The 16,572-nt window shown below is 44.5% G+C and overlaps 1 non-coding gene across 1 annotated transcript; it reads right to left on the bottom strand.

Moving 5' to 3' along the window:
- Window positions 1-9,190: 9,190 nt before the first annotated feature.
- LOC120696317 lies at window positions 9,191-9,299 on the bottom strand. Its single transcript, XR_005684094.1, has one exon. It is a non-coding gene; the product is annotated as a small nucleolar RNA R71 (small nucleolar RNA).
- Window positions 9,300-16,572: the final 7,273 nt, after the last annotated feature.

The raw sequence follows: 16,572 nt of genomic DNA, 5'->3' as shown, positions 1-16,572 counted from the left end.
AAATTCCTGCCATTATCAAGGATAAACAAGGGATAAAATCGGTACTTAAGGAGTACCAACATTCCCCCCATGCTTAAACCTTGCTCGTCCTCGAGTAAGTCCAGGAGCTTTGCTTATAAAAAAATCAGCGTTGCCCCTCAATGTCCTCTCTGCACTTAGTCATACATAACTAGACATATTGCTCTCTCAAGTATTTAGCATTTAAGTTAATGTTGTGACCGGCTACTTTTTCATTATGGAAGATAGATTAGTAATTAAAGAACAAGCCACAATAATAAATAAATGCAATGCTCTCAAACTTAAGTGAACTTCAAACCTTTACCTTATTTCACCGTGAAGAGTTTTCGAAAGAATGCATATCAAACATAAGTGAGGTTCTCTTGCAAAAGATCATGGAAATAATCATCTCATCAAGTCTCTCAAGCCTTCATTAGATTTTCTTCAACCTATTCTACTCATATATAAAAGTGGAAGGCTTATGTGGAGCTTGGTAGGTAAAAACAATCCTAGCAAAACATTATATCTGAAATATTGTCAAACTAAGAGAGAGATCTATTAGATTTACTGAGACTTGTCAAAAAGGCCATTGGAAAATAATGTTGGAGAGGGAGAAAGATGAAACACACACATTTTGATAGGTGGATATGTGCAAGTGGCAATTGGATGATCCCGAGATACAAATGAAGTTCTCGTTATCGGATTGCACATGGTTGGAAGATTTGAGTATGGAATAGTTCTTCAAAGTAACTTGAAAAATTAATGAAGCCAAAAAGAACTAAGGAGCATTTTATTCTTCTCTTTTTTTCTTTCATTTTTCTTTTCTCCTCTTTTTTTTCATTTTTCTATTTTTCTCTTTTTCTTTCTTTTTGCTCCTTAGAACTTTTGATAACATAGAATACTTACCCAGCCATCCCCCCATGCTTGAACAAATGCTCGTCCTCGAGTATGAATAGTTGGAGAACCAATTAACTAAGGTAAGTATCTCAAATTCACAGTCTTCTTCGTAGAACCTCTTGAATCTCTGGGGAGTCTTGTCTCCCAAAACTTTTCTTTATATGGTGCCCTTGATTCTTTTGATTCCGTCAAAATGATAATCCATACTCAAATTGGGTTGTGGTCAAGGAGGTAATCACAAAAAGATATTTTTGGTTTAGGGTGGATATCCAGCGAGGTTTGCAAAATTCCCGAAGTAGAAACCCACAATGCATGAATAAATAGGCTAGCAAAAAGAAGGTTACACAAAAAAAAAACAGAATGACCAGCTTCTTAGTCTCATACCAAAGAAATCAATCTTAATCCAACTCATCAAAATATAAGTTTGCAATCTAAAGGTTTCATCATGAAAGAATATGTATGTATAGGCTTTGGTAGGTAGAACTTTGCAAGAGATTCACAAATGTAGATAGCATAGGAATTAAGTTTTCAAATTAAACAACACAAGGTGTAAGGTCATCGGTAGACTTAAATCAAAGAGCAATATAGAATATGTGGGTCTAGAATTTAGTCATTTAACCTCCACAAATAAAAGAGCCGGTATTTTAATCATTTTAATTCCATTTAATTGAGATCAAATGGTCAAGTCATATACAACATAGTGTAGGTAAAATAAAGCAGCAACTTTCATCACTTTTCCATAAGCAAGAGCATATAAGAATATCATCGTGGTGAGCTCAAGGTGATGGTGGTTATCATTCATTGAAAACAAAAACAAATCTAGGTTGTACTCTTAGTAGCCATGTTATTATAAGGAGAGATAAACAAAGGTTGCATCTATGGTTGAAGGCATATATGTACAAGCATTTAGAAAAAGAGAGAGTTGAGGAAGAATTACCGTCCTTCTCGATGCTCGTAATGAAGTGTAGCGCGGCATCCCCCATACTTAAGCATTGTGCTAAGCATGGGAAAATAATCATGAGCACCTTGTGGCAACTGTGATTGTCTTACTCCATGAGATCTTTCTTCTTTGTCCACGAAATCCTCCCCCATGCTTAGCATGATGCTAGGCGTGGAAGGAGAAGATGGTCCATCTTGCAATTCTTAAAGTCCTTCCCTCATGTGTATGAATATCATCTTCAATATGTCTTCACCTTTGTTGCCTAAATTTCCTTCAATTTCATCTTGTACTAAGTCATGGTCCCAATCATTGCTTCACATCGTCGTCACCTCCTTCAATTCCTCGTTGTCCCATTGCTGCCTCATCTTCACGAATTTTTCTTTCAATTTCCAGAACAGAACATGTACTGAAGCATTGCTCCATTGCGAAGTGCACGAATTTTCCTTTCCAACGAGTCCTCATTCACCCAAAATTGATTCCGAACAAGAGAGTTATGTCCATTTCATCCCAGCACTGCAATCTGTCCCGACGAATTTCAGAACGCGCAACGTCCAATGTTCTTGCCATATCTCCTTATACAGGTCTTCAAATTCATTGATTTTGGATGTGTTGGAACGGGAATTTCATGGAGCTTCTGAATATCAACTTTTTCTTCCTTGTACATCTCTGTCCCTGTGCAGAATTTGATGAAAACAGCGGGGCTTGAAGTTTGGAGATGTTGACGAATTTGATTTCTTCTTTGATCACGAATTCATGAGAACGCTTTGTCATGCCTGCAAAACAATTCAAGTGAACAATCTACCCCCAAGGTGATAGTTGGGAGTAGAAACAATTGCCAACAAACCAAAAACATCCCATAAGATACTTAACTTGTGGCATAGTTAGTCTAGTGAAAATTAAACCTAATGGGTGTATGTGAATGCAAGTGGGAGGTGTGTGTGTGTGTATGCAAATGAGAGGAAAATGGATTGCTATCTTGGTCAAAAGAGCTTAAAGATGGAGGTCCGCAAACAAGTTTAAACACCATGTTTACACAAGATTGCAAAAGGTAAATGCTATCATGATAAGCATTACATGGGTAGGAAAGCATACATCAATAAGATTGAGACCAAGCTAGCAAAATGACGGCATGAACAATGGAATGGATGCAAAGTACAAATGCAAAGTTAGCAAAAACAAGTGTTAGCAAGGTTGAAAGGACCTTTCGATGTTGTTCCGCAACTAGCTTATTCAAAAACAATTGCTAAGAGTGACAAAAAGCCTTCTCGACACTTCATAAGAAGTGAAGCTTTTGTCAATGAAAAGGTTATTTATCGAAAATGACCAAGCAACCGAGCTAACAAGGTTTTAGAAGTAGGTTTATGGGTTTCCTATATTTTTGTCTTAAAACAAAAATTTTGAAGAGAGAGTGTTGGGTATAGAAATTCTATCTAAGGTGGTTTTTTTAAAAAAAAACTAGAGAGAAACAAAAGTTAGATTTTTTTTAAAGAAAAACATAACATATGGTTTTAGGATTGCTCTATGAGTGGTTTTCCTAAGGGTTTTAGGATCTCAAAAGCAAGGCTAGTCAATGTTTTTAGAAAAAGTTTTTTTTAAATGCAACATGCAATGCAATGCAAGGGTGAGACGAACAACATGGTATGCAATGCAACACGGGGTGGGTGAACAAAATGATATGACATGATGACGTGGTCTAAAACAAAACAAAAGTTAGCCTAAGTTAACTAGCCACAAGTTTAGAATCAAAGGGTGGTGCAATGCTTCATAAATCTCTCTAAAAAGACACAAAGAAAAAGACCCAAAACACTAATAGGCACACAAAAAGGTCTACAAGTTTCCCAAGATCAAATAACAAAGTGCTCCCTCAATAACATTTAGAAAGAACAACATGAAGTTGTGGTTTTTGTTAGAGCAATGGTACAATGTTACTTGATATGGGGCGAGCCGGCCTCCCCTAGGCCGGCTGACCTGGGGATGTGGCCATCTGGCCACTGCCTTCTCCTGGACGCTTCTGATCTTCTCCTGGTGTCGGTGACAGTTGCGTAGCCTCAACGCCTGCACGTGCTAGGCCGGCCGGCCTAGGGGAGACCGGCCGGCCTCCCTCTGGCTCCTTTCGGCCCTCTGTTGCACCAATGTTGCAATCGTACGTTTGTGATCTTCCTGGGAGGTGGATTGCTGACTTGGACATGTCTTTGCACTGAATTGTGGGTCCTTTGATCCTTGTTCAAGCCTTTCGGTCCACTTGATCAAACCGACATCCAATCCTTGACTCAGATGCATTTGAACATGTCACATTGCTCCTGGATCGAAGAGGAGGCATGGTTCATAGAGGTGCCAGGCCGACCGGCATAGGAGAGGTCGGGTCAGCCTGGGTTCGTGCCAAATTTTGCCCATTTTTGGTACATCTGCTCCTAAAATCATAACTCATCCAAAACTTATGCAACTTATTAGAATTAAATAAAATATAAATGGAACATAGTGTAATGCTCAATTTATTCCCAAAAAGTTGACAGTCAGAATGTGAAATAATGGCCGTCACATCAACACCCCCCCCAAGCTTAAACTTTTGCTCGTCCTCGAGCAAATCTTAGACTGAGGCATGGTGGATCAGGAGTTGCGTCAATGCTCACACCCTGCAGGTACCTTATGCACAGCATATTACTCGTCCCATATGTACTATGAATAAGTTGGCTCATACCTAAGGTTCTAGAGGATGGGGCGTATTCATTTTTCATCCCTCGGTCTTGGGCGGTTGAAGGACTAAACAACCTTCACCGGAATGTTTTCTGCTGCTTGTTCAGGTTCCTAGCTCAGAGTTTTTGCAAGATTTTTCAAAAGAAATTCAGGTTTCCCAATGGAACTCTCGAGTCTCTCAAGGTGTATGATCCTCACATGGGGTCGGAGTTTTGACCCTCTTTTTCCTACCTCTAAGGCTGATATGTGGAGTTCATGGGTAGGAAGAGTGTTGCATACCTTGGTTACCTATATTGCCGAGCCGAATGGTGATCCACGAAGGACTGGAACTTAGCCAAATTCCGATCTTATAGAAGGTGAAACGTCCAAGGAAGAGAAAGGAGATGGACTCACACTTTGAAAGGGAATTTGGTCTTTTTATTTGAACTCCTTGTTTTGCAACTCTTTTAGGAGAGTGGGATTTTTCTTCTCTCATTTTAAGCATTTTTTTAGAGAATAATCCCCACTCCTTTTGCTGATAGGATTTTGACATCTTTGGAGTTTCATGATGAGAAGACCTTATGTGGGACGACTTGGGTACACAGTGAAAATTTTGGGTGGAGGATTGCGGGGGGATGATGTCTGGTGAAGGTGGATGACAATACCTAGAGTGGATGATTGATAGACCAGACATTTTGAGGCTAGCAAACTGTGGATACGCGAAGGAGAAAGACCGGTAGATGGCAAGTTCCATTTCTTAGGCGGACACACTGTTCGGCAAAGCTCATGATAACACAAGATACCTCATTTTGGTTCATGTAACACGAAAAGGCTCTGGATGAGTCATTATAACCAATGTGGGAAACCTTTACTGAGATTTTAATTTTCAAAAGAACTCCGAGAGGTTCCCTACAAGAGCAAATAGTTTGGAATCCGGTTTGGGCTATCTCGAATTCCGCTACAACTCAGACTTTAGAAATTAAACTCATGCCTCCACACAACCATTTTTCAGTGGAACTAAAATGTGCCAACTAGCTCAAGTACAAGGAGAGTAAAAAGCTGTAAATGACGCACATACGGGGCATGGACAGAGCAACTATTCATCATTTCCAAAGCAAGAGCTTACACGAATTTCCACTCATATTTTTATTCTAACATGGGAAGTATTTTTGGGTTTTTGTTATTTATTATTATTATTATTATTTATTACTATTATTATTATTACATGTATATTTTATCATGGCTACAAAAAGGACGGTTGGGATGTGGTGACTTACCTGGTGATACAACCCCCCCCAGCTTTGATGAACATCAGTCCTCCTCACCGGAGTCCTGCCCTTCCTCGTCGGGGTCATCCTCTTCTTCCTCATCGTCATCGTCCTCATGTTCGGGTTGCTGGTACGGCTGGGACTACTGATAGTCCAGCCCCAGGTGGATGAAGACATTTGAGACATCGTACTGCATAGCCAATGTCAACCCCCAGCTTTGCTGAGTAAGCTGGGTGTTGTGTTCTATGGTGTCCTGCATTTTACTGCTGCTGTGTGCCAAGGGTAGTTATCTGGCTCGAGAGGTCGGAGATGCTTCGCATAATCGGGTCCTCATAGTTGAAGCGTGCTGTTGCCGAGAGACCCACCTGTGGACCATAAGACGAGTGCATACCTGGGGGGTAGTAGGGACCTTGATCACCGACATACCCACTACTGCCGGCCTGATATGAGTTCGGGTCGCCATAGGCATAGTACCCATATGCATCCTCGGAGCTCATGTTCTGAGTAGAAGGTCTGGGCTGCGCAGTAGTGGGGGCCGGGGGTACTTGTCGCGATGGTCCTGCTCTGTCTTGTTGGTCCTGCCGAGTCCTGCTCCTCGTCTGTGGACCTGCAACACTCAGTCGTGCGGGCTCCTTCTTCTCCATCAGCAAGGTTAGTCTTTTCACTGCGTAGAGAGTCTCGGGCATGGAAGCTCGATCTCCCTATCGTACCCGGGGTAACACATAAAGATAGAGTTTTCGGGCACTTCGTGCATCATGTGCCCTTGCACGAAGTGCTCAAGACCAACCTCGTATCTGAACGCTTCAGTCGCTGGGAGAAAGGTAACTTCGGCATTTTCCATCACACTGACGTACCTCGCAATGCGAGTGACCAGAGAGGTCATATCGATGGGGTTCTTGCCGGAAATCATTTTTTGCCAGTGAGCGAGCATGGTTCTGACAGGATTGCAATGGATTTGCTTTGCCATGGCATACAAGTACTGCAGCTCAAGCAAGCTACAGAGGCGGAGGTCTGCACGAGGGTGCACCACCATGGCCAGCCACTTGGCTAGGAATCTCAGGGTAAGATTATGGATGGAGACTATGCTGTTCTTACTACTCACAGGTTCATTTGAGATTGCACTCTGTTGGCGGTGCTTAAGTGCCATTTTCACCCATCAACTATACTCAATAATAAAGGAAAACTGCATGCCTTACTCGCATATTTGTATCACAAACCTTGCTCCACAGTTGTTTTCGAGTTTTGTATATTTCAGATGAGTAGGAGTAGAATAAGACGAAAACACACAGCAGACGCCATACAACTACGCAGCATATCACGTCCGGCGTCACCCACTTATAAGGAGGGCCCATCTGGCAAAGCAAATGGGCGCACCACGCATAATGCATACAAGAAAAGATATTAGGGCCCACATGTAAGCCTGCCAAAGAAGGATAAGGATGAGTGGTGGCAGGTGGGGCCGGCCGACCCCCTGGGTCGGTCGAACCTAGCCGGCCTCCGGTCCAGGTGCATTTCGAGGAGGAGTCGGCCCCAAGTCTCCTGATTACCTTCCATACGTGCATTTGGCGGGAACCGACCTCCACTAGTATAAATAGGGCCCCCTCTCACCCCTCACACACACACACACTTCATTCCATTCTCTCCAAGAAGGCTCTCCTCTCTCTTGCTCTCTTAGCTAGGTAGTGGAGCTAGGCTAGTTCTCTTTAGCGAGCAAGTTGTCCTCGGGGTCGTTGAGCAATCCTCGGCTCCTGGTATGGCTTTGTATCTGACTTGTCTGACTTCTATTCATAATATAGAGTTTTGCCATAGTTGCTTTACTATCTTGATAGTTTATCAATCCATGCTTAGTTTGTTCATAAGTTATGCTATGGTCTTGGTTAGGCCAGATGATCCGGGTACGGATAGAGGTTTGTTGTGCTTTCGGGCTTGCTCTAGTGTTTTACTCGTCCATCCGAAGGGTGGGAGACCTGGGGGCACTAGAGTAGTGACTTCATACACGAGCGTGGTGCTCGGGTATGCGGGATCCTTCGGATATGACCGTGCTCCATGGTGTGACTAGGGTAGATGGCAGGTGGTGACAGCCCTGTCCGTCCGGCGTAATAGCGGTGTTGCGTTTTGCGTACTCTCCGACGTTCGGGTTCGGTGTAGGAATTCATGCAAAGAGGTAACGGGACTGGATGTACTCCGGTGCGGGACCTTCTCCCCGCTATCCCATTTTTCTGGCACCTGCAGTCCTAACCATGATCTAACATGACCCCAGCTTTGGATAGAAGCACTAGGACACCTAACCTAGCCTAAGCTCCAGTTGACTTGACGGAGGATAGAGTAGTTCTTTGTTTTATAGTTTCTCTCCTTTATTCCTTCCTCTTGGTGTGTGGATGTGTGCTGTGTCGCATTACCCTTGCTTATTCTTTACTTGGACTTACCCCTGTTAGAGCATTGCCTATTGCTTGAGGCACAATGTCATGGTTAATGTTAAGTACAATACCTTTGCCACTGCCATCATTTGGGACACAAATAAATGATGATACCCTTACTCTCCGGGTGAAATACTACAACGGTATATCCGTGCGCTTGCGGATCCATCTGTAATCGTATTGATTATACCACGAGAGTGGCACCCCTTGGGTGCAGTTGTAGGATGGGTTCGGCGCCCTCATTTCTAGTGATTGCACTAAGGACTGCTAACAGGCATTTCTGGCACTGTTGCTAAGGATTAACCATTCCTAGTGATTGTGCTAAGAAATGTCAACAAGAATTTCTGGCGCCGTTGCCGGGGACGGCATGTGAAAAAAGATATTGTGCTGATATTAACTTAGACCTTGTACTCAGGATATAGTCTTTACTCTTTCAGGCTAATGTCACTTTAAGTCTTACTTTATTTTTGATTTGAAAAGAAGATAGGGGTAGTGTATGACCGGTTTCTCCATGCCGGAAAACTACACAGACAATCCAGAGAGGCTCGTGAGAAGGGCATGACCTCGCGTCGTTCCTCCTCTCGATATCCTCCCGGCACAAAAACCCATTTCGGAAGCACCACTCGTTCTTCAGGCTATGGCTGAAAAGACTCTCCGCGAGTTCTACGTCCCCTCCACCGACAATATGGCCACTGGCCCCAACATCAATGTTGGGGACGTGAACTTCGAGCTCAAATCAAGCCACATCAACATGGTGCAGGCTAGCCCATTCTGTGGCAAGCCAAATGAGGACGCAAATGCACATTTGCAGAATTTTCTGGAGCTCTACGACACCATTGTCATACAGGGTGTCGCCGCCGACGTTGTCAAGCTTCGTCTGTTTCCCTTTTCCCTCCTGGGGAAGGCGAAATAGTGGTTTTATAAGAAAAAGGACATCGACACCTGGGCCAAATGCTCTAAGGCATTCCTCATAAAATTCTTCCCGCTGGGCAAAACAAATGCCCTGCATGGGAAAATATCAAGTTTCCAGCAGACGGGGATGGAATCCATCACAGAAGCTTGGGAGAGGCTGCAAGAATACATCCTGGCCTATCCTCATCGCGGCATGGACGAGTGGCTCGTCCTACAAAGCTTCTACAATGGACTCACAACGACATCTCGAGCCAATATTGATGCCGCCGCTGGAGGAGCCTTCCTCGACCTGACTATAGCCAAATCCAAAGCATTGGTCGAGAAGATGGTCTCCAATCAGGGGTGGAGCGATGAACGAATCCAACCCCACAACAAGGGCACGCATACCGTCAAGGAGACGGATATGATCGTTGCCAAACTGGACCTCCTACTGAAGCATCTCGACGAAAGGGCCGAATTCAAGAAGCATAGAGAAAACTATGCTCGTGCCATGGAATCGCACTTCATGTGTGAAGTCTGTGGTAATGATGGACACTCGGGGAACGACTACCCCGAAACCCGTAAAGACTGGGCCTACCTCAACAACAACAACAACAATGGGTACCGTCCACAACAAGGAGGCCAGGGGTGGAACCAGCCACGTCCACCTTTTTAGGGAGGTAATAACTACAATCCTTCTTAAAATTCGAATTTCAATTCAAACCAACCTTCCTTGAGAGAACTTGTTCTTGGCCAAGTTAAAATCAACAAAAATATAAATAAAAAGCTCTTGGCCAATGATAAATCCCTGGAAAGTTTAAATGTCAAGCTTGAAACTTTGTCTTCAACTCTTAAAGACTAGTTAAGTTTCAACAAATTGATCGAAACCCGGCTTGCACAAATTGCTGCTTCGTTACCTGCTGTTGAGAGCGGGAAGATCCCGGGGCAACCCGAGTCTCCCGTTGAAAATGTCAGCATGGTATCTACCGGACGGGGTAACTCGTCCCGGAGGCCACCACGCAATAACCATGTAGGTAGGTATTATCCCCCAAGGAGCAACGTTTGGGATGGCATGGTGGCAGCGGTGCAAGAGGATCCAGGGGTCCCCATGATCAGCTGCTCAATCTACATCAAACACTTCGAACGATGCCTATGCGATCTAGGGGCAAGCGTGAATATAATGCCCAAGGTAATATATGAAGCACTTGAATATCCTGCTCTTTCCCCAACAACTATGCTCGTACAGCTTGCAGATTCAACCATTCGGTATCCCAAAGGGATAGCCGAACATGTTTTTGTACGAGTACGAGACTCCTTCGTCCTTGCCGACTTTGTGGTAATGGATATGGAGGGCGACCTCGGAGTCGACCTCGTACTTGGGCGACCTTTTCTAAGGTCTGCCAAGGCAAGGATCGATGTCGGAAAGGGAGAAATCTGTTTCCGTGTCGGAAGGGAGGATGTGTTTTTCAGGTTCAAAAAGAAGGAAGAGCAGCGCTTCATGATCCAACAAGACAGTGAAGGGTAAGCACTTTGGGGTGCACCAGAACCCCAGCTAGAACAACGACCCTCCACACCTAAAAGAAAGAAGGAAAAGAAGGTGTGGCGGAAGGTCGAGAGTTCGGCCTCGTCCAGTTCTCCAGGATGAGCCGACGAATGGTAAGAATGATGGAGAAAAGTCGGGCACGTCGGACTTTAAACGACGCGCCCTTACCAAAGGTAAATTGGTATTTATCTCATGTTTGTTTCATTCGCTTTTCAACATTTTCTTTGTACCTTATTTGTTTTTCTCCACTGCATGTTTGAAATTTTCAAAATTGTTTTCTGCATGCTGGAATTTTTTCTAGCACTTTTCCATTTTTACAAAAATACCAAAAATATTTTCTGAGTTTTTAATCCTTTGGAAAAAATAATGTGGATATCTTTTCGAGCAAACTTTTGGCCGTGCACCATATTTTCAAAGAACTTAACCGTTGAGGAAGCACCAAGCCGAAGGGGGGCACCAGGGGGCCTACCCTGGGGCGGCACCCCACAGGTCGGCCGACCCAGGGCCAACGGCTCCTGGGCCCCACCTTCTCCAATGGCTCCATAGCCATTGTGGCTTGCCTCTCCTCTGGTGCACGCGCCATCTTCTCTTTAAATAGGGGCCGAGAGGGGTGTTGAGCTCTCTCATACTCACACACTCACTCACACTCCCTCTCACACATTCTTGCTCGGGTTTCCATTGGATTTTGACTCAAGTTTGATTGCAAGAACACACACTCTCTCTCTCTCATTTCTTTGCTGCATGATTGATCATATATTTGGAGGAACAACTTTTGGGTAAGACTTTCATTTTCATTTCATTAACGTAACCCGAATCGAGTTGTTCTCGTTCGTTCTTGTTGCAAGCATGAGAGGTGCAGGGCGGAAAATTTCCGGAGCTCTCAAGAGGATGACAAGGTTGGGCTCGTCCCGTTCACAGGGCAAGTCGAGCTCTCATCATTCCCCGAACCTGCACCAACACCGACTACAATGGATTATGAGCAAGATGAACAAGAAGAATAGTTCGAGGAGCAAGCTGTAGAACCGCAAGCCGAGGACATGGAGATAGATGAAGATGATGCACTGTACCTCGACTTGCAAGATGACCGCGAGCATCAAGCCTACGCCATGATCAAGAATCGAAGCTTTGGTCATACCAGAGCCTTCGATCCGGACCTTCTCGAAAAAATAGGTATGGACATTGACTTCGCTCGTGTTTGGCATGCAATTGGATGGGATAGTTTTGTGCCCGTTGAGGAGAATGGTTCTCGTCTCCTCACCATCCAGTTTCTTTGCACTCTTCGGGAGGTGGATGATGGTGTTTCTTTCCGACGTTTTGGAGTTGAACGCTATTTTAATTGGAGAAATTTCAGTCACCTCCTTGGTTTTAGCGCGCGCTTGCCGATTTCCCTTGCAAAAGCTTGCCGCAGTTTTGATCGACATGAGTTTTGGGGTTTGATTTCAGGTCAAGTTGTTCATGGCAAGTTTGCACCTCGGTGCAATGACATTCAAAATCTGACTCTTCGTTTGATGCACAAGTGGGTGGCTATCAATCTCTTTCCAAGAGATGATCCACGACCAGTGCGGAACGATGAGTTGATGATATTATACGCCATGGTCAACAAAATCTGAATCTCCCCCGCACAAGCAATGGTTAAGCAATGGCTCACAAATTTTCGGATGACGGGTCCTATTGAATGCACTTCTTTGGTTACCCGCATCGCATCAAACATGAGAATCTTAAATGGGAACCCCGTTCCCTTCGTTGAGGAGCCCCGTGTTATGATCGATGAGGCATACTTGGTTCAAGGCCACATGCTCAAGAAAGGTCCGGATGACTCCTTGATTTTCTTTTCGCTTGGTTATGCAAATGAAATTCTGTTGCCAAATGCGGGGTATCATTTTTATAACTACCGTTCGCTAACCATCCCTCTTCTTCCACAAGAGGAGAGCCACCGGCATAGTGTTTCTGGTCTTCCTGGCAGGGTTACAAGAAGCAGGGCCAGATGGGAGGAATTCATGCAGCAGTAACCTCAGCCTCAACCACAGCAATATGAGGCTGGAGGTTCGTCATGGCAGAGTGCCAGCTCCACCGAGTGGGCACGGCAGGCCTCAGGGCACCGGTCCACCGGTTCCAGCTCCAGCGGACCCCCGCGACGTACAGCTTCGTCCAGAGGCTTCGCCACTCTGACTCGGCAGATGGGCGAGCTGAACGTGCGCACCACCAACATCGATGAGTCGCTGGGCCAGCACATCGAGTCAACTCAAAACTGGCAGCGATACACAGGCGAGAGGATCCGCAACCTGGAGCAGCAACAGCAGCAATCCTAGGAGGAGTGGAGGGCCTACTACCGTTGGGCTGGGTTTAATCCCAACCAGCAGTATTGAGCCTGAAGCTAGCTTGGGGGAGGACCCCCATGAGAGGTACCTTGTATCAAACTCTATTTTTACTGCTTTCAAAACCTTGCATGAAACCAAACAAAAATTTACAAAATTCTGAAAATCCAAAAAAACTCGCATAACTAAAATCAAATAAAAATTGACAAAACATTTAAAAACCCAAAAATATTTACTTGTTTTCCAGTATGTGTAGTAAGCATTTGTAGTTTTTCCTTGTTGAGATGATGAATAGTTGCTCTGTTAGTTCCTTTCATATGCCTAGTTACAACCTTGTGCTCTGCCTAAGTTTTGAGTTTGGTGGCTAAATTGTTCAAACGTTAAGCTTGAAACTTGTGGGTAACGAAAAAGCAGAATTCGAATCTAGGTTGTTGTGGGTTATGATATGGCTGAAAAGAGTTGCTATGATCTTCTCCTACGTGATGCTTGATATCCGGAGTATTTCTGTTCAAAAATACAAAAATAAAATAAAGTTCCTCGGTGATATGCAATTCCTATCCAGAGCCATATGAGTTACAAGTTTGAAAAGCCTTTTCTATATATGCAACTTGTCTTCTCATTGAGCTTTGTCAAATTGTTGTGACCCTTTGTGAGAATCACTTCATACGCCCATGATCAAGATCACGTACACATCCACTCACATGCTATACTTCTACACCTGAAAGATAGCAAGTACATCCCCCATCCATCCACAAATAAAACTCCAAGATGTGCCATGTTTATCTCTCTCCAAAGTTATCATCATAATGTATGGGCTATACAAAAAGAAATAAAAGATGCATACCCAAAGAAGGTATGCCACATGCCACAAGGCATGTCAAAAAAAGAGAAAAGATGCATACCCAAAGAATGTATGCCACACACCCACAAGGTGTGTCAAAAAAAAAGAGAGAGAAAAAGAAAATATAGCCCATACCAAAAACATTACAAGGGAAAGAGAATTCATATAAAGGAGTTCTCATCCATCATCCACCAAAAATATCCACACACTTGCACATCTTGATCAAGGCTTATGACTTTGTTTCTCCTTTGGATCCGGTCTTTGACTTAGCGAAATATGAGAAGCAAGGTTGCCATCATATCCTCCATACCTATAGATCCACCAAAAAGAAGCCATTAGAAGTAGGGTGGAAAAAGAAAGGAGCATAAAAAAAGGGCCTTGGTGAGGAATGAATCACATTTGAGCGATCCAAGAGATCACCCGAGAAACTTAGAAATTTCTTTTCAAAAACTTTATAAAACCTCCGGATTGACAGTTGAACAAAGGAGTGGTAAGTGGTACTCTACAAGCTGTTCTGACCTTCAACCACCAAAGATGAGGATGATACTATAAGTCCCATAGGAGTAAGGTAAAAAGGTGCGAACAAGGCCAACTTATTCAGAATAAAGGAAAGGACACTCGGTTGTGCCTTGGGCATAAGTCAGGAATGCGACATTGTATCAACTCCTGATGAACAACATAAGTCTAAAACTTTGCTCGGGACGAGCGAAGGGCTAGCTTGGGGGAGTTGTTGACGGTGCTTAAGTGCCATTTTCACCCGTCAACTATACTCAATAATAAAGAAAAACTGCATGTCTTACTCGCATATTTGTATCACTAACCTTGCTCCACAGTTGTTTTCGAGTTTTGTACATTTCAGATGAGCAGGAGCGGAATAAGACGAAAACACGCAGCAGACACCATAAAACTACGCAGAATATCACGTCCGGCATCACTCACTTACAAGGAGGGCCCATCTGGCAGAGCAAACGGGCGCGCCACGCATAATGCATACAAGGAAAGATATCAGGGCCCACATGTAAGCCTGCCAGAGAAGGATAAGGACGAGAGGTGGCCAGGTGGGGCCGGCCGACCCCCTGGGTCGGCCGAACTTGGCCGGCCTCCCGTCCAGGTGCATTTCGAGGAGGAGTCGGCCCCAAGTCTCCTGATTACCTTCCATACATGCATTTGGCGGGAACCGACCTCCACTAGTATAAATAGGGCCCCTTCTCACCCCTCACACACACACACACACACACACACTTCATTCCATTCTCTCCAAGAAGTCTCTCCTCTCTCTTGCTCTCTTAGCTAGGTAGTGGAGCTAGGCTAGTTCTCTTTAGCGAGCAAGTCGTCCTCGGGGTCGTTGAGCAATCCTCGGCTCTTGGTATGGCTTTGTATCCGACTTGTCAGACTTCTATTCATAATATAGAGTTTTGCCATGGTTGCTTTACTATCTTGATAGTTTATCAATCCATGTTTAGTTCATTCATAAGTTATGCTACGGTCTTGGTTAGGCTAGATGATCCGGGTACGGATAGAGGTTCGTTGTGCTTTCGGGCTTGCTCTAGTGTTTTACTTGTCCATCCGAAGGGTGGGAGACCTGGGGGCACTAGAGTAGTGACTTCATACACGAGCGTGGTGCTCGGGTATGCGGGATCCTTCGGATATGACCGTGCTCCACTGTGTGACTGGGGTAAATGGCAGGTGGTGACAGCCCTGTCCATCCGGCGTAATAGCGGTGTTGTGTTTTGCGTACTCTCCGACGTTCGGGTTCGGTGTAGGAATTCATGCAAAGAGGTAACGGGACTGGATGTACTCCGGTGCGGGACCTTCTCCCCGCTATCCCATTTTTCTGGCACCTGCAGTCCTAACCATGATCTAACATGACCCCAGCTTTGGATAGAAGCACTAGGACACCTAACCTAGCCTAAGCTCCAGCTGACTTGACGTAGGATAGAGTAGTTCTTTGTTTTATAGTTTCTCTCCTTTATTCCTTCCTCTTGGAGTGTGGATGTGTGCTGTGTCGCATTACCCTTGCTTATTCTTTACTTGGACTTAACCCTGTAAGAGCATTGCCTATTGCTTGAGGCACAATGTCATGGTTAAAGTTAAGTACAATACATTTGCCACTGCCATCCTTTGGGACACAAATAAATGACGATACCCTTACTCTCCGGGTGAAATGCTACAACGGTATATCTGTGCGCTTGCGGATCCATCTGTAATCGTATTGATTATACCACGAGAGTGGCACCCCTTGGGTTCAGTTGCTAGGATGGGTTCGACGCACTCATTTCTAGTGATTGCACTAAGGACTGCCAACAGATATTTCTAGCGATGTTGCTAAGGATTAACCATTCCTAGTGATTGTGCTAAGAAATGTCAACACACTCCACCATGAATTTCGGTCATAACGGTGTTTCTTAGCAAGCTCGCTGGGGTCAAGGATGCATCTTTCATGAAAACCCAGCGCGACGCTAAACTCTTTTAGTTTCATTACAAATTGTTCATTGAAGAGCCGGAAGTAAATTTTAGTTTTGGTGCTGGTTTCTTCAATGGCAAGAGAGATTAGAAATTCCATGGTTAGGAGTTGCGAACCTAGTTCCACGACGTAGGCAAAATTCTCCCATCCAACAGCGATGAAGGCTTGGTTCATGTCCTGCTTGAGCCCTGTCTTCATGAGAAAATGAGAGTCGAACCTCTTGGCATGGCCGAAGCTTTGCTTCTTCAGTAGTTCAAGGGCCTCCCGTTCGTAGTCGTTCTTGATGGCAATCTGCTCGACCATTGTCAGAATCCTGATGCGGAGAG

This window comes from Panicum virgatum, chromosome 2K, assembly GCF_016808335.1.
Source record: "Panicum virgatum strain AP13 chromosome 2K, P.virgatum_v5, whole genome shotgun sequence".
NCBI classification, from domain to species: domain Eukaryota; kingdom Viridiplantae; phylum Streptophyta; class Magnoliopsida; order Poales; family Poaceae; genus Panicum; species Panicum virgatum.
The sequence above is the reverse complement of the archived record's forward strand: the minus strand, read 5'-3'. Positions and strand labels throughout refer to the sequence as shown.